Source organism: Heterocephalus glaber, unplaced genomic scaffold, assembly GCF_053883595.1.
Source record: "Heterocephalus glaber isolate CG9 unplaced genomic scaffold, H.glaber_assembly_v1.0 deba00001444, whole genome shotgun sequence".
NCBI lineage: Eukaryota > Metazoa > Chordata > Mammalia > Rodentia > Bathyergidae > Heterocephalus > Heterocephalus glaber.
This window is the reverse complement of record NW_028258297.1, coordinates 11450481-11468924: the sequence shown is the minus strand read 5'-3', so window position 1 is coordinate 11468924 and position 18444 is coordinate 11450481. Positions and strand designations below refer to the sequence as shown.

The following is an 18444-nucleotide window of genomic DNA, read 5'->3' as shown; positions in this document are numbered from 1 at the left end:
ACTGAACCCGGCAGGGAGCCTGCTACCTCTGGGGCCTAGACCTCCAGTGACAGAGAGCAGAAAGGGCATCATTCTGAGCCCAGGAAGATGGCTAGGCGGTGAGCAGCAGAGAGAGAGCCTCTCTTAGGCTTGTTGAGAATTGAAGCCCACTGAGAGTGCGAAGAGAATCACTCCAATAAAGAGTCAGCGGAGGAGGACAGTGGCGAGAAAATACATTCAAGTTTGGCTTCATGATACAGCTATGACCTGGAAACAACAAGAAAAACAGCACTCTTCACTCTGACTACTATCTGCTTTGGGGAATATAGAGCCCTTGACTGCAGTGAGTCTGGATGTATGCTCCAGACCAGTAGCATCAGTATGACTTGAGAACCTGTTAGAAAGGAAAAGATAGAGCCTCACTTCAGACCTACTGAGTCAGAACCTCTGGAGTTGGGACCCAGAGTCACCTGCAGATGCTTCTAATACTCCTAAAATTTAAGATCTTTTGCATTGTTTGATGTTTATTAAACGTTTTATTTAAAGATTTTTAACATGAAAAAGAAGGTACACAAATACACATTACATTATGATGACCAAGGCGGTATTCTACATGACAAAAATCAAAATAAAACAAATTTATAAAGTAAATGTCCCAGCACTGAACAAGATGCTTGAAATTAATCCAGGCTTCATATGCATAAAATGATGTGACCACAGGCTTATCCAAAATAAATTATTTCCGAGAACACCAAAATGCCAACCATTCTGTCTGTAAACTGCCTTATTCCCGGTGAATGTTTTGAAAGACCTACTATATAATATGAAAAGAACTAGCGTGACACTTAAAGATGGCAAAAAAAGAATATAGTTAAAAACATATTTGTAGTGCAGTTCTGCATAAAATATGCAAGTCAGTCTTACTACTTAAAAATCTATACTTTAAATTAAAAACAAAAGGGTTGGGGAATTAGCTAAGTGGTTCCGGTGCCTGCCTCACAAGCGCAAGGTCCCCAGTTCGATCCCCAGTACCAAAAATTAAAAATTAAAAAATTAAAAAACAACATATTTCTTATATGTTACAATTCTCTATAATTTTATGCTGTGGATAATGCTTTTTGCTGAAAAACAAGTTCCAGGCATTAAGAGAAATATATATGGCTCACAAATGAATAAGCAAATGTCTATGAACATTTTCCTTTATGTTTTTATTACTTTCAAACTTGAAAATTGAAGAAAAGGTAATAAATCTAAAAGCTTTGGAAAACTTACATTTCTAATGAAATGAAGTACCTCAAAAAAGATAAAAAGGTAATTTATTAAATGCCTACAAATTTTAAATCATTCTAAATTTAAAACTAGTGTACCTAAAATTCAATTTTGCTCAGATGGTATCATTATAACCTATTTAGAAAATGATGGTTACTTTTCAAGTCCTTTGCATAAAAATAGGACTAGCACAGGAATGCTATAGATCTGGTAACTCTTTAAATAATAAATTACTGACCAGTAATTTTGATAAAAATATTTTGAAGAACTTTGCCCCTGAAATGAATTCTACTATGTATTTCATGTGTTATCCTACTAAATAGAAAAACTTAACTAAGGAGATAGAACTATAATATATATGTGTTTTCTGCAGATTAATTGAAAAGTGTTACAATTTTTTGGATTCCCTGAAGACTACATAAACTGGGGTCCAAAAGGTATAGGTAATATGGTTTGAGATCAACAAGCATAGGTAAGACATTCTACTTAAAAGACAAATTATTTTCCTGTATAGTACGTAACTAGAAAAAGTATTATACTTTCTGTCTCCACTCAACAAATGGAATGTTTTCATTTATCAACAAAAACATTCAATATTCCCTATTATAGACTGTGAGAATCAAGTATTAATCTAAATATTACTACAAAAAATAAATTAAAATTAGCTTCTAGACACTTATGAAATGGTTCATTGAATCTAGGCTGGTAACCAGTTTTTCCAAGCATTAAATAGTAATAAGCAGAATGCACAGTTGACAAATGAGGATCAGACCCACTCTTCTTCATACATTGAAAGACAACTGATATACTCCAAACCTGCAAACTCGCGTCCTTCCATTTTGCTCACAATGTCATTATCATCTGGGGTGAGCTGGACAGGTTCCTCAGTAAACTGAGAATCCAAGTTGTCCAACCCGAATCCCTCAGACATATTTGGTTTGAAGGGAGGCACTACTTGCTTTCTCTCCATCATGTCCCAGTCGACATTTTGAAAGAATGGATGCTCCTGAACATCAGCAAAGCCCCTCTGAGAATGGCAACCCAATCGTTCCTTTGGGTCCCTGCTCAGAAAACTCTTCAGCACACTTGCAGCTTCTACAGACGGACACCGAGGTATGTGAATTTCTCTTTCCAAAATGACTTGATAGAGATTATTGTTTGAGTTTCGGTCAGGGTTATCAGAGCTCATCAAGATGAAAAGGAGACTCTCCAATCAACATCTCATACATCAGCACTCCGAGAGTCCACCAGTCCACACTGAAACCATAATCTTCCCCCCTTACAATTTCTGGAGCCAGGTAATTAGGAGTGCCACAGAAAGTGCTGGTCACATCTCCGGGCTGTAAGCCTTCCTTACATAGGCAATAGTCGGTGAGTCTCATGTGCCCTTCTGAGTCCAGTAGAATATTGTCCAATTTCAAATTTCTATACAGTATCCCTTGCTGATGAAGATAGTTGAAGGCTAAACTGATTTCTGCAGAGTAAAACCTGGCATGTTCTTCAGGAAGGATTCTTTGTTGCTGCAGATGAAACATCAGATCTCCACCATTTACATAGTCTAGAACAAAAAACAGTCTGCTTTCTGTCTGGAAGCAAGAATGCCGTCCTACAAGAAAAGGATGATTAGTGGCCTGCTGTAAAACGTGCTTTTCTGTCTGTACCCGATCAGAGTTGACAAGCTCTTTTTTCACTGCTTTCATTGCAAACACACGACCTGATTTTTTCAGTTGGACTAACAGTACTTTCCCATAACTCCCTCTGCCTATCACACGAAGCAAATCAAACTCCTGAAGACCTAAACTAGGTGAAGCTTTGCCACTTTCCCTGTTGTTCCCTCCCTCATTCTCTTCATCAACTTGTTCTAAAGCCTCATGAGTTGAAGGTTCTGTGGGGTCGCTGTCTGTGCAGGGTCTGAAGCCATGGATGATGGATCGACTGGCATCAGGGCGTCTGATGGTAAAGAATGCTGCCCACATTCAACTGTGAGGAGTGTGTGGCACTTCTTGTGAACCGAGAGTTTACATTTGGTGCACTTATACACCTGGTGGCCAAGTCCCCCTACACGGTCTGTGCAGACAGCACAGTGAGCCTGCCTGCTGAAGCGTTTGGCTTGAAAAGTGTGGTCATTAGCACAATACAGCTTTCTCCAGTGGCCTGCAGCTCTGTGGTGGATGGATTTCTCTTCTCCGGGACAAGGCATTTTAGGATGTTCTGGTATACAAGGCGATACATGAACTGAGAGTTCATTTTGAGAACATGCGTTTTTTAGTCCAGAAAGCCTAAAGGCCTCTTCTAACTCCACCTGAGGTGACACAGTGTGTGAGTCTCCTTCCTCATCTACCCAGTCTGTGGTGAAAAGGTGTTTATTGTCCGAACACCACATATCTCGATCTTTATCACAAAGGCCCTCAAGGGAGATGGAATTCTCAAAAGATGTTGTCAAGATGCCTCTTCCCAAAATCAGGGCCGATCGGGTAGAGGTGTGGGTCATGGAGGTGTCCAGGAAGAAGGGACCATAGACGGGTTGGCTGCCCAGGAAAACGGGCAGGAAGGGCTCAGAGAATGAGTGCGGCCTGACTTCCTGCAGGGACCACACTGGCCTGAACTCTGCAAGGCTCTCTGTGAAGTTGTTTCCGATAGGGCCAGCCAGGCCTGGCTGGATGTACACCGGGCTTCTCAGTGTCTCTCGGGGGCCGCTGGCTGTGACTTCAGTCTCCCCCACTGCACTTTGACTCTCTAGGTTTTTTGTGCCCGGGCCTGGGGAGACCTGCCCAGAGCTACGGGGTGTTTCTGGGCCTGGTGATAGTTCCCCTGGGCTCTTTCCAGTTTCTGTGCCTTTGGTATTTGGGCTTAGGGAGACTTCACAGAGTACCTTGATTTTGACAGGTCCCTGGTGGTCACTCCCCTGGAGACCGTCCCTGGGGTGTCTGTGACAGTCGTGTGGCTGCTGCAGTGTGGCCTGCGGCCTCTGGATGGAGTCAGCCGTCTTCTCAATCTTTCCCAGATACTTTCTCTGCCTGGGGTCCTGAGGCTGCGGCCTCGCGAAGTGGAGAAGCAGCTCAGCAGGTTCGCTGTTGACCGTCTCCGGCCAGGTGAGCTTGGAGACGGTTGGTACTAGATTGTGACGCCCCTTAGAAGGGTTCCAAGTTCTGTTTGAAGATGTTGCCAAGGAAGTGAGGTCACGTCTTGGGGTTCCACAATGAAGTTCTCCCTGTGATGTGAAAATCCTATGGCCCATCTTTTTCTTCATACTAAATAAATCAGTGCCTATTTATTTATTTACTTTTTTAAAAAAGCATGGGGCTGATCACCACAAGGTCAGTTAGCCTTAGATTAGAAGTTTGAGACTTTCAGGGCCATCTCCGACCTCCGGGAAGGGAGAAGGCCTGGAGGTGGTGTTGGTCACCAGCACCCACAGTTAGGGCTCAGTAATGAAACGTCTATAAATACCCTAAAAGACAGAGTTCGGGGAGCATCCAACTGGCCACACGTCCATGCGCTGGGAACACCGTGCGCTCTGCCTTCACAGGAAAGGGGCATCACACACGGACCCTCCCCTCTCTGACCTCAACCTGTGATGCTTCATCTGGCTGTTCACATGTCCCCTTCATAATAAGGAAAAGAGAAGCGATGCTTCCGTGGGAACTACAATTTGAAGAAGTAATAGAATATTCCAGAATTAAAGTCATACCTTGAAGACCATGGTGCACAGCAAAATCCAAAAATAAGCTACACCCACACTCAGCATTGTAAATGAAAAACAGATTATGGTAAAAGAAAAAAAGAAATGCAATGCAGCTACAAAGTCTCTCTGTGCATATTTGCATACAACAATTTCTGGGATAATCCTTTTTTTGCAAAACTCCAACAATTGCATATTTCTCATGCCATTTAATCATCCAGATGTCAAAATTGCAAGTGTATTCTTTTAGATGTAACAATAATACCTATGCCCTATTTCTTGAGGTAAGTTATTATAGAAGAGAAACCTCCATATGCAAAATGTGGTTATTTAGTGTTCTCCTATGTAAAATCCCGACGTGATCGGACCAAGTTTTCTGCTGGTTCTGTTCACACAGTCATTAAATGACCCTGATTCCTCCCACCCTGTGTCTTCACAATTGCCCAGGGCAAGAATTCTTCACCATGCTCATGCCACAGACCCCTTTGGCACTTCATTCAAGCATACTGACTGTCCAAATAATGGTGCATCAAAGACAGGAAACCACTAAACTGGATCACGGTTACCAAAAGAGTTTTCTGAATTGTGATACTATAATGAATACACTTCAGGAAAACACAGTGGCCCATGCCTATAATCCTAGCACTCTGTGAGGCTGAGGCAGGAAGACTGCTAGTATAAGCCCAGCTGTAGTGAGAACTTATCTCAAAATAAAAGAAGTTTAAAAAGGGCTGGAAATGTAGCTCAATGTGAAGGCCCTGGGTTCAATCCCCTGCATAGAGATAAAAACAAACTTCTTAATTCAGTAAACAGTACCATCTAACAATGGATCTACTAACTGTCAAATTTTGAAGGACTGAGCATAAATGTTTTTTTACACAATGATGTCATGCACATTGGCACGTGCCTGGAGTCCTACCATTCTGGGAGGCTGAGGAAGCAGGACTGCAAGTTCACATGCTGCCTGCCCACCTTGGCAAGACCCTGTCTCAAAATAATTTTAAAAGGGCTAGGGATGTAGCTTAGTGGTAGAATGCCCTGGGTTCAATCCCTAATATTGGAAAAAAAAATTGCAACATGATATGAAAATATTCTTTTGAGTAGCAAATTCATGTGTGTTGTTAATACTACACTGTGGTTTGTCAGTGAAGAAAGCCTTAATTTTAGCTAGAGGCTTTGAAAATAAGGATATAATACTTCCTCAGCCAAGTTCACGAGCCTGGGATTAAAGGCCTTGGCCCTAGGGTGACTCTGGTTTGAAGCTGAGTCACAGGCAGCTTCCCTGCTGATGGAAGGGGAAGAGCATGCAGTGTACACTCACTCAGTGGTCAAAATCCCAGCTCTGGAAGTGGCAAGTATTACTCCTGCTCACAAAGCCTTAGGGGCCACATCCAGCTACGACGTGTACCCAGACTTTTATAATCGTACTTGCTTATTTAATTGTCATACTGGGCATTCAACCCAGGGCCTGCATCCCCAGCACTATTTTTATTTTTTAGTTTGAGACAGGGTCTCACGCAATGGCTAAGTTACCTGGGCTGGGCTGGAATTTGCAATCCTCCTGCCTCAGCCTCCCAGAGTGCTGGGATTATCCTGTGCTACCATGCCTGGATAATCCGAGTCTTTAAATATAATTATGTTACATGAATTTTGGTAAGCAACTAGCAAGTTCCTCTATGCTCTTATAAGAAAAAGCAAATTTTACAAAATGTAACTTATACAACAGAAAAATGATGGGATGAATTTCCTCAAGTGTTGTTTGATGTTTACGCCTCCTTCATGTCCATTTAAAATATTTTGATATAGCTTAGTAACATTTTTATATAATTTAGTAAAAGAATACTTCTAACTGCAAATCTAAAGCAAATAACTAAGCTAGGGTAGAATCCGGGAATTATCTCATCATAAAGTTGTAAATTAGATAAAAATTTATTTCAGTCTTCACACCATTCTCACTTTGTTTTTTGTTTTTGGTTTTTTTGTGGGGCTTTATTTTGGTACCAAGGATTGAACTCGGGACCTTGAGCTTTCGAGGCAGGTACCGGAACCACTGAGCTAAATCCCCGGCCCTGTTTTTTTTTTCTGTAGTCCTGGAGGTTGAGGGTAGGGAATGCTAAGCCACATCCTCAGCCCTTTTATGATTTTAGTTTGAGGTAACATCTCATTCAGTTGTCCAGGCAACCCTGCTGCCTCAGCCTCTGGAGTGACTGGAAATACAGGAAGCTCTACCATGCCTAGGAACAAGATTCCCATTCTTTTTCTTTTTTTTTTTTCTTTCTGTAGCTGGGTTTGAACTCAGAGCCTTTGCACTGAGCTACATCCCCAGCCCATTTTGTTTTGAGACAGCATCTTCCTAAATTACTAAACAGCCCAGACTGGGCTTGAACTTCAGATCCCCTGCCTCAGTCTCCAGAATCCTGGGATGCCAGGTATGTGCCATCACAGCTAGCCTAACATTCAGATCCTTATTTTTTGTAGTATCCTCTCCTCCTTTCTCCCATTTTGTAGATCTTTGTTCAGACTTTATCTATTTCCAATGTGTTGTTTGTTTTCGGTTCTGGATTTTTGGAGACAAGGTCTTACACTGCAGTGCAGGCTGGCCTCAAACTCACTCTGCAGCCCAAACTGGCCTTGGCTTCATAATCCACCTGCCTCAGTCTCCTGAGTATTGGGATTACAGGAATATGCCACCATGCCTGGCTTCCTATTTAAAATGGCTTATTTCAAAAGTTGTCAAATTAATTACAGAAAAGTGGAGAAATCAATATGATGAATATCTATATACCTTTCACTTAGAGTCAATAATTATTGTTTGGGCAAGGGATTTAGCTCAGTGGTTCTGCCGCCTGGCTCGAAAGTGCAAGGACCTGAATTTGATCCCCAGTACCAAAATAATAATAATAATTATTATTATTATTGTTGTTTATCAGAGACTCATGTAATAGGTTTTGATCTCTTGCTCAGTTTTCCTGCACAAGGCTGAGAGATAAACTGAAAGACAAAATGAAAGAGACCAAGAAACAGGGAGCAGGATGGACAATGCTGCTCCACCAGCAAAGGCACTCATTAATCCAAGCCACTGATTTTTATTGGTAATCAATTGGGGTAAAAGTGAACCATGTGTGAGGACGTGCAGTCATGCAGTTGTTATGGATACTTATGTAGACAAAGGAAAACATAAAGCATTTTCAAATTAGGAACAGAATAGACAAAATACAGGGTTGTAATTAGAACCTTGTCCTTCTAGTTAAGGTTTTAGTCCTGGAAATGGAATTTGGGTGGGAGTCATTCTGATCTTGGCACTTGGGCTTCAATCCAACTCAAACACACTTTCTCAAAACAATCAATTGTGAGGTCACCTCTTTACAGCCTCTTTCGGGCATAATCAGTAAGACAGTTCCTCACAATTGGAGACTAGGAAAGGGGAACCCAAGGTATGTAGTACTGGTCAGTAATACCAGACTGTATCAACCAATTTAAAAACTGACTTAGCCAGCACCAATTTCCTGATAATCTGTTAAGTTCCAGGCATTGTGCTAGGGTCTGAGAAATAACATGAGTCTTGGAAGATGACAATTTTACCAGGTAGCAATTTCCGGAATAACTTTATTAATATTGATAGTTTCTAGCAATTGAAGGGAGTGAGTTGTTTCTCTATACCATCCTCACAGTCTTAGTATCAGTGATATCCCATTGAACTTACAGATCTGTTTATGAAATTTCTAAGCAGAATGTGGAAAATTTCAATTGGTTTCTTTTAGAAACAACTTATGATAATGTATAACAATAGAAAAGTGATGCAAAAGATTTCAAGCAAAGTGTAGATGACATGTTAGGACCCAGGATGGGGGGAGGGTAGAAAGGAGAGGAGGCAAAGGGGAAGTGAAAAAGATCAAGATACTGTATGTGTATCTCCACATCCCCAACATGAATGTGTTTATTATTATTATTTCTTTTTCCCATTAAGTTTATTGGTACATTTTTGGTATAAAATACAGTTGCAAACATCACTGGGATCTTGTACCATTACATGAGTCTCTTGGTTCTTTCATTTTTCCCCTTCCCCTACCCTCCCTTCATCCCCTCCACACTTCCCTATTTGCAAAGACTTTGTTTCCATTTTTTTCCTTTTCTCATATTTTTTCTTTTCCCTTTTTTTCTTTCCCCTACCCCTCCCACTTCCCCTGCACCTTCAGACTTTTTCTTCCTGTTACACAATATCAATTATACATTTTTTAAATTACAATATCAAGATCTAGGAGACATTACCACAGATTTTACAGAATTTAAAAGGATATAGAAAGCGTATTTCAAAAACCTGTTTTGAAATAAATTTGACAACTTCTAAGAAGTACCTTGAAAGACAAATTGATGAAACTAATTCTGGAGGAAATCTAAAATTTGAATAGCACCTATTAAAGAAACTATATTTCTAGCTTGAAAACCTACCCATATGACAACAGCAGGCTCATATACATTTTAACTGATAAATTATATCAAACAGGTAAAGCAGAAAAAAGAAGGAACACTTCTCCCCTCATTTTAGGAACTCAACATTGTGCTAATCCTAAAACTGGATAAAGATAATAGAAGAAAAAAGTATGAACATAGATAGAAATTTGTTTAACAAAACAAACTATTAGAAGTCAGATCTGGCAGTATGTAGAAAGTGGTTTTGTTATAGGGATGGCAGTGTTGGTTCAGCATTGGAAGATCCACCCCCAAAAGTCATCATTTTAACAGAGGAAAGGAAAAAGCCATATAATCCTGTCACTAGTTGGAGAAAAAGTATTGGACTAAATTCTACAGTTGTTCATGGCAAAAGCTATCAGGAGACTAGAAGTAGAACAGAACCTTCTCAACAGATTAAAGACAAGTACTCCATACTTCCAGTGAGAATGCCTTATATGAGTGGAGAAGATACAATGCTTTCTCCTTAAGGTGGGGAACAAGGGCAGATATGCTTACTCTTTATCTGTCAATTAAACTTTGAAACCTAGGCCCCACCAAAATACTCTGGCAATAAAATGACACAATTAGGATAGGATTGGCAAGGTAGAAGCAGAATCTTTATATGTAGATAAAATGATCATCTACAGAGAAAATACTAAGAAATCTCTAGGAGCCCCTAGAACTTGTATTTGAATTTAGCAGGATTGGAAAACACAAGCTATATAAAAAAATTCAGGTCTGTGTATACTTGCTACAAATGAAGAATCGGATATTGAAATTTAAAAGTTATGTAGGAGTACAAAGGACCTAGAAAAATTTTTTAAAAAAAACCAGTGCTGGAAGACATTTAGTACCTAATTTTAAGACTTCTTCTAAGGCTACAGTAATCAAGGCAGTGTTGGTGTAAGGAAAGACATATAGATCATTGGAATAAAACAGAGAATCTAGAAATAGAACCACACATATATGGTTCACTGAGTTTTGAAAGATTATTTAACATTAGCATTTTATAGAATATAAACTCAATTCAAGAGCTGAGGAAGAGATAGTGTTTTCAGCAAATGGCACTAGAACACCTGATATCCGTATATAAAAAATTAACCTCAACCCTTTATTTCCATACATGAAAATAACTTGAAGGGATCTATGAACCTAAATATGAAAGCCTAAAAGTATAAAACTTTAAGAAGAAATTATAAGGGAAAATGTTTATGAATTCAGGGTAGGCAAGAACCACCTAGTATACAAAAGACATGATGTATAAAAGAAAAAAATTGATAAATGAGATTCCATCAAAATTTAGAACTTTAAATGTCATCATTAAAGTGAAAAGTAGTCCTTAAACAGACCATATTTACAATGCATATAACCTATGACCAGAATATATAAAGAATTCTTAGACCTCATTAATAGACAACCCAATTAAAAAATAGACATAAGAAGATGATAAATAGCCAGTACAGCACAAGGAAAGGTGTGCAACTCTAGAAGCAGAACAATACTAATCAGTACAATAACAAGATTGAATTATACACTCATTAGGGAGATGAAGTTAAAAGTTTTAAAAGCCTTGTCATGACTTTTTCTTTTTGTTGGATTCTCCCCCTTTGCGTTTAATTTGTCATGCCCAATGGATTCATCCTGCTGGGTTTCCTGGGGTTGTGATCCTCATTGTCTTTTCCTAGGGTATTGTCTAAAACTTTTTGGAGTGCCGCTTTGATATTCATGAGGTTCCTGAGGTGCTCTTTATCATGAAAGTATCTTATTTCTCCATCAATTTTGAAAGATAGTTTTGCAGGGTACATCAATCTGGGTTGGAGGCTGTTTTCCTTTAGGGCTTGAAATACATCACTCCAAGCTCTTCTTGCCTTGAGGGTTTGCATTGAGAAGTGTGCTGTGATTCTGATGGGCTTTCCTTTGGATGTGATTTATTTCTTTTCTCTCACTGCTTGTAGAATTTTGTTCTTCTGTTGGATTTCTGGAATCCTAACTATTATATGCCTATGTGTAGATTTTTTTGATCAAGGCTATTTAGAGTCCTATATGCCTCACTTATCTGTATGTCAAGTTCTTTTCCCCTCCTTGGGAAGTTTTCTGCCATCACTTCTGTGAACAGTTTTTTTATGTCATCTGCACTCTCTCCTCTTTCTTCATTACTCCAATCAGTCTTATGTTATTCTTCTTTGCATCGTCTAGCAGCTGCTGGATTGATTTCTCATGTTCCTTTACAATTTTAAAGCAATTTTTCTTTTCCTGGTCACTAATTGCAATCTTTTCTTCTATATCTGAAGTTCTATCCTCACATTGGTTCATTCTGCTGTGCAGACTTTCGATGGAGTTTTTAATCTCCTGGAAATCTGTTTGCATCTGTTTTATGGATTCCATTTGTTTCCTATGTTGGAATTCCGTCATGTTCCTCAGATCCTCTATTTTTTTATCAGTGTCCTCTCTAGATTTATTAATCATGTCTTGCACCATGAGCACAATCTTTGCTGTTATCTGAGTAATTATTTCTGATTTCATTTTTCCCAGATCCTCTTTTGTTGCCAGTTCAGAGAGTCCAGGTGGTTGAGTATCAGATTGTTCCATCTCCTTTCCCTTTGGGGTTGCTGTAGGTGATCCAGAAGTCTGTTTTTGAGGCTTGTTTATGTGTCTTCTCATTTCCACGGAGTGGGGGGTGGGGTGCTTCTGGTGCCCGCGCAGCTCACCTTCTCTGCCCTAGGAGCTTGGGATATTGGTATTAGTGGTGACAGACTGGAGCTCCAAGCTGAAGTAACCACCTTGATGATGAACAGGCACTGTAAGGACCTAATACGAACTCCTGTGACTGCTCTCTTTGACAGCCTGGGTTGTATTTGGTCACTTCACTCTCCAGAGTAATGTAAAAAATTTCTGTAACATCTGGCTCTGGTAGGAACCCCCAGAAAACTTTCAAATCTGTCAGCGGCCGTGGCCGGGCGGAAAGTTTGCACCGCGCTCGCCGCAACCCACTTGGGCACCGTCAGCTTGGAAGGCAGCGTCGGCTCCTCGCCCACCCCATGTGACACTCCCCGTGCCCAGGCTGCTGCCCCAGCCAGGCAGGGTCTGGGTCTATGTCCAGCGGGGCTCGAGTAGAAAGTACAAGGCGAGGGAAGGTCGGGGCCCAACTCCCCAGTGGTGCGTCAGCCCACGGCCGAGCTCTCGGGTCCCCGAATGTGTTTATTATGAATTGCAGACATATGCTAGTTTTTAAAAAGGGGAGAAAAGAACTGAGCAGTCTTTCACTAGCTAACGTGAGTCACAGCCCATATAAGATGGAAATCAAACAAAAGTAAAAGTAAAATGAAAGTTTATTATAGAAACAAACAGAAAAACCACACTGCTGGCTGCCCTGTAGGCAGTGGAGACCCAGGAAAGAGACAGCAAAGCTGGCTACTTTCCAGACAGAGCAGCCCCAAGAAACACATAGCAAAGTTAGTTACTCCACAGCCAGAGCTGGACCAAAAAAAGGAAAATTCAGATTTATGGGGTCTCAAAGAAATGTCATTAATTAATTACTCTTTTTTTTCTTTTCCAGGAAGGCAAAGACAGGGTGGAGTTTGCCTGAGTTTGCACACAGCCCCAAGTGTGCTTAGAAATGTGTTATATCCTCCCTCAGAGTGGAGATCTGACTATGGAAATACTATTACAATGAAGGCATAATGAAATTTAGGCTCAAATTTCAGTCAAATCCCTGGCCATCTTCACTTGCATCTGACTCACGCACTTTGCCCAGGCATCCTACTTCCTTGTCTCAGGGAAGGCAGTGGTTTGCTCACTTAATTATCAGCCTGATTTACTCTCTCCCTCTTATCATCAAGTGTTCCAGCTGCTACTTCAAAATCCTGCCTAATCTCCCCTGTCTCATTTCCAAAAGGCAAAACAAAACAAAACAAAAATTATCCTGGGACAAATTTAAATCCAGAGTTCTCCCAGTGAAATAGTCAAGATCAAGACAAGATTTTAGGGGTGACTTGTAGATCCTTAGAGAGCCACAGGAGGGTTTCTTAGAAGCCTAAGAGCATTGTCCTACAGCAACCTAATTCAAGGGCTGTCCTGGAAAAATTATCAACATTGCTTTTGTGAAAAAATTTATATAGAACTCCCAAAGTTGTTAAGATAACTGCCCTAAAAGCATTATCATCCTATACTGAAGGTCAGAGACTATTGACGTTAAAAGAAGCTAAGGGGCCCTCAATGTTTACTAAACACTGACAGCCGATTATGAGAATAATTTATGCAAAAGGAAGGATAAGTTAAGCAGATCCAAGGTCACAGAGGAGGCCAAAGCCAAGAATCAATAGAACAATGAATGTGGAAAAGTCCCAGAGAACAAAACTGGGACTATTTTGAAAAATGGGCCACACACACTGGCCAGATTTCAGACTCAGTGACATCAGTAACTAATGTGTCTTTCATTTCCTGCTTTCAGAACACGAGTTTCTGTGGTACGTACCCTACGCCTTTCTCACCAGTGAATATTGGGTATGGCTGCAGGGGTGGGAACAGGAACGAAGTAAGGACAATGGTGTTTTCTATGCTCAGTTCTCTAGATCCAGTTGAAATGAATCTGAGGATCTCATTTACATCTGTACCTAACACTGATGATGGGATCCTAGACCTTGAGCCAGCAAATAATGGGATGAGATTTGGGTAGGGAGATAAGTGTATTTTGCCTGCGAGGGGCAGGCAAATTGTTAATGCCAGAGAGTGGACTCTAATACATTATTCCTAAAGATAGCTAACAACAGTTCCGCCAACCCCTGCACGTATGTGTCACTCCAACACTCAAAAGGCAGACTGCCAGGTGTGCTGGCACACACTAGTTCAAGACCAGCCTGGGCAACTTAGTGAGACCCTATCTCAAAATTTTAAGAAGAAATTTTAAAAAGGAGTAGAAACATAGCTCAGTGGTAGAGCACTTGCCTAGCATGTGGAAGGCCCTGGGTTCAATCCCCAGTAACACAAAACAAAAATGAAAAAAATAGAATTTAACTCCTTTCACCCAGAACCTGGGTAGAATTGTGACTTTCTTTGACCTATGGAATGTCTTCAAAGTGACATTCTGCTAGAATATCCAAGAATAGGCCTTCAGAAGCTTCCGTTTTGGGGGAAACAAACTTCCATATAAATAAATTTGGGCTACACTCCTGAATCATTGAGACACCAGAGGCTTCAGGAGAGAATTTCTGCCTCTACCTCTCCTTGCGAAGGTCCAAGATACATAGAGGAAGCCATTTCGGATATTTCAGCCCCTACTTAGCTCCCAGGTGCATGAATGACAACACTACGTGAAGCAGATATAAATCATCATTCCTGAGCCCTACTTAAACTGCTGAACAGATAAAGGATTGTTTCCAAAAGCCACTAAATTATTGGGTTGGTATATTGTGCAACAATAAATAATTAAAATCATGTGAGTGAGAAAATTTTGGGGATGGTGAAATGAGCATCAGGAAATACATAATGATTTCCTACTAATTAGGGGATTTGAGTATGTTGCATTTGAGATCAGCGTGGGCAACGAATTTTGAACTAGGTGGCAGACAGAAATGTTCTGCTGTCAGATTTATAGTACTGTTAAATCAAGTTTTTGAGATGAAGAGGTCTCAGAAATAAACAGTTTATTGAGCTCTTTGCAGATGAGAACTGGCCTGGGACAAATTCCCTAAGCTACTTGAAGCCATGCCCAGATGGCAGTTGGAAAAATGTCCTCCTGACCCAAGGACTCAGGGTCTTCCATAATGAAATTTTGGAGAGAAGAAACATAAATTGTTTACACTGAACCCCCATTGGCTGTGGGAATGAGGTGTGGCCTTGAGGAATAATCTTCACACACAGGAAAGGGGTGAGGAGCAGGGATTTTGTTTGTTTCTTTGTTTGCTTGTTTCAGCTTGAAGTTGTGAATTCAGCTGAACTTATTTATCCTTTTCCTTCCTCCATTCCTTGCCCTGTAACTTCATTTAGGACATCTCAGAATTCTCTTCTCAGTACTTGCAAGAAGAGCGAAATGGAAGCACCTATTTTTATAACATTTTAAAGACGAATTTATCTACAGCTGCTTATTGCAAATCTGTTAAGTGCCAGGCATTGTGCCAGGGACTAAGACAATGTAGATACTGTTACTAGTTAGTAAACTGTCGAGTTTTAAAAAATAAATATTAGTTGCTTCTGGAAATTAAAGGTGGATGAAACTCTTTCTTCACCCCTTCCTATTCCCAACAGTTGGGATATCAGTGATATCTTACAATAAAAGTAAGTCCTAAAACAAATTCTGACAAATGTGCTACTATACACTTCTGTATGTATAAACATTCTAACATATGTCAAAACGTCACATATATAGTTTCATGACAAGAAAGCACCAGGGTTCCATTAAGAAATACATAGTAGCTGGGCATGGTAATCCACCTACTTGGGAGGCTAAGGCACGAGGATCACAAATCCAAGGCAGCCTGGGCAATTTAGTGAAACTCTGTCTCAAAATAAAAATTTTTTAAAAGGAGAGGGCTAGGAGAGTGTCTCAGTTTGATCACCTGAGTTTGATCCCCGGTACTGAACAAAAAGTTTGTAAAATTTTGAATGACATATAATTGTACAGACGGATGGGATATGGTGTAGTATTTCAATACTGACACACTCATCACCGCAACTATGTATCATCTCTTTGTATTAGGAATATTCAAAACCATTTGCTATTTTGGAATATACAATAAATGGTTGTCAACCATAGTTACTCTACCATGCTGTAGAACATTGACGTTTCTCCTGTGGGGCTGGCTATGTAGCTGGGTGATAGAGCTATGTGTTAGGTCCTAGTTTTAATCCAAAACACTGCGAAATACATACATAAAATTATTCCTCCTCTTAAATTATACCCATTAATAATCTGTACCCTACTTTAATTCTCTTTTATTTTTTGGTGCTGAGGATCAAATTCAGCATCTTGTCCATGCTAAACATGTGCTCTACCACCCACCTGTATGCCCAATCCTCTACATTTGTTTTTAAGCATGTATTTGAATGGGTTTTAAAAAGTAAATTGACTTTTATAACCACCATCACAATGAAAATACAGAACAATTTTATCACCTCAAAAAAACGTCCTCATACCTCTTCACAATCAAGCCCCTTCTTCTTGAGCCAAGGAAAACACTATCTATTTTCTTTCCCTGTTGCTTAGGATTGTGTTTTCTAATTGCACACTAACGATACCAAATAATAGGTACTTTTCATTGTGTCTGGACCTTCTGCTCAGAAAAATATGTCTTTGCAATTCATCTATGTTGTGGCTTGCGATTGTTTGGATCTTAAAAGTCCCACAACGACCATGTGCTGGGGGCTTGGTTGCCAGCTAGTGGGCTTTTGGAAGGTGACTGGATCATGAGGGCTCTAACTTCATCATTAACCCATTGATGGACTCATATTTTGATGGCATTATTGGGAGATAGTGGAAATTTAGGAGATGGAGCCCAATTGAAGGGAGTGGGTCATGGATGTGTGACCTTGGGGACTATATTTTGGCTCTAGCCTCTCCTCCTCTGGCTCTGTCTCTTTCCTTCCTGGATGCTATTAGGTGAGAAGCTTTCCTCTGCCATGCCCTTCTCCCATGATGTTTCTGCCTTGTCACAGGCCTAAAAGCAATGGAGCCAGTTGACCATGGACTGAAACCTCTGAAACCATAAGTAAATATAACCTTTTCCTATTTAAGTTGTTATTCTCCTTTAGTTTGTCACAGCAATGGAAAGCTGACTAACACACAGCATCTATCCATAGTTCTTTTTTATTACTGAGCAGTATTTGTATGAAATCATCACAATTTGTTTAATCACTTACTGATGAACATTTGAATTGGGTCTAAATTTTGGCTATTACAAATAAAGTGGTTATAAATCAACTGTTTTAAGTCGTGTGTGTGTGTGTGTGTGTGTGTGTGTGTGTGTGGTACCAAGGATTGAATCTAGAGCCTTCACACTGAACTGAACCTCAATTCTTTTTTGCATTTTATCTTTTGAGACAGGGTCTTGCTGAGTCACTAAGTTCCCCAAGCTAGGCTCTGACACTCAGTCCTCCTGCCTGAGCTTCTGAGAGAGCTGGGATTACAGCTGTGTGCTCCCACTTCCAGCTTCGAGTCTTCTGTCGAAATGATAAAAATATTCTAAATCTTAATTGACCATTATATTCCTATAGACAGTTCTTAAGTCTCATATAACTATATATTAAAAAGCACAATTTTAACTGCCTGTGAATTTCACTTCAATACATTTGAATTTTTTTTTTTTGGTACCAAGGATCGAACTTGGGTCCTTCCACTTGCAAGGCAGGCAGCGGAACCGCTGGGCTAAATCCCCAGCCCTTGAATTTTATATAAGTAGATGAATGTGTGTTTATTAGAATGTGTGTATATTTCAAATGCAAATTTTTTTAAAGTATACCACTAAGATGAAAATAATTGTCACGAATGTAAGAAACTTAAGGGGGAGAAATGTACTTGGAACTGATTGCAATACATACATAATCTACAATCATACACAAACATACTGCTATATTCTACAAATAGAAACAAATGGTAATAGTTATTGAAACTTACAAGTATCTCTATTATCTGGCTATCATTTATCTGCCCATTCAGAATGATTGACTACAAAGTCTTTGGCAGAAAGCTGACGCTGAATACAGGGGTATCTTCCCCAAAGAATTAAAAGAATCATACCACAGTGATATATGTGCACCCATGTTCATAGCAGCACAATTTGTAATAGCTAAAACTTGAAAGCATCCCAGATGCCCATCAACTGGAGACTGGATCAAGAAAATGTGATTTTTTTTATAAGATGGAGTATTACTCAGACATAAAGAATGAGAAATTAGACATCTATAGCTAAATGGATGCACATTGAGGCGATACTCTTAAGTGAAATAAATAGGACACACAGGTAAATACCGAATAGTTTCTCTAGTGTGAGAAACTGAAAGTGTAAATAAGGACTAAAAGGTTCAATGGATAGTGTGAAACAGGACGAAAAGGGGCAAAGGGGAAGGGG

The 18444-nt window shown here is 40.0% G+C and overlaps 1 pseudogene; it reads right to left on the bottom strand.

Annotated features, from left to right (window-relative positions):
* Window positions 1-1315: 1315 nt before the first annotated feature.
* On the bottom strand, window positions 1316-4379 carry LOC147827474 (protein kinase C iota type pseudogene; annotated as a pseudogene).
* Between the last annotated feature and the right edge of the window lie 14065 nt (window positions 4380-18444).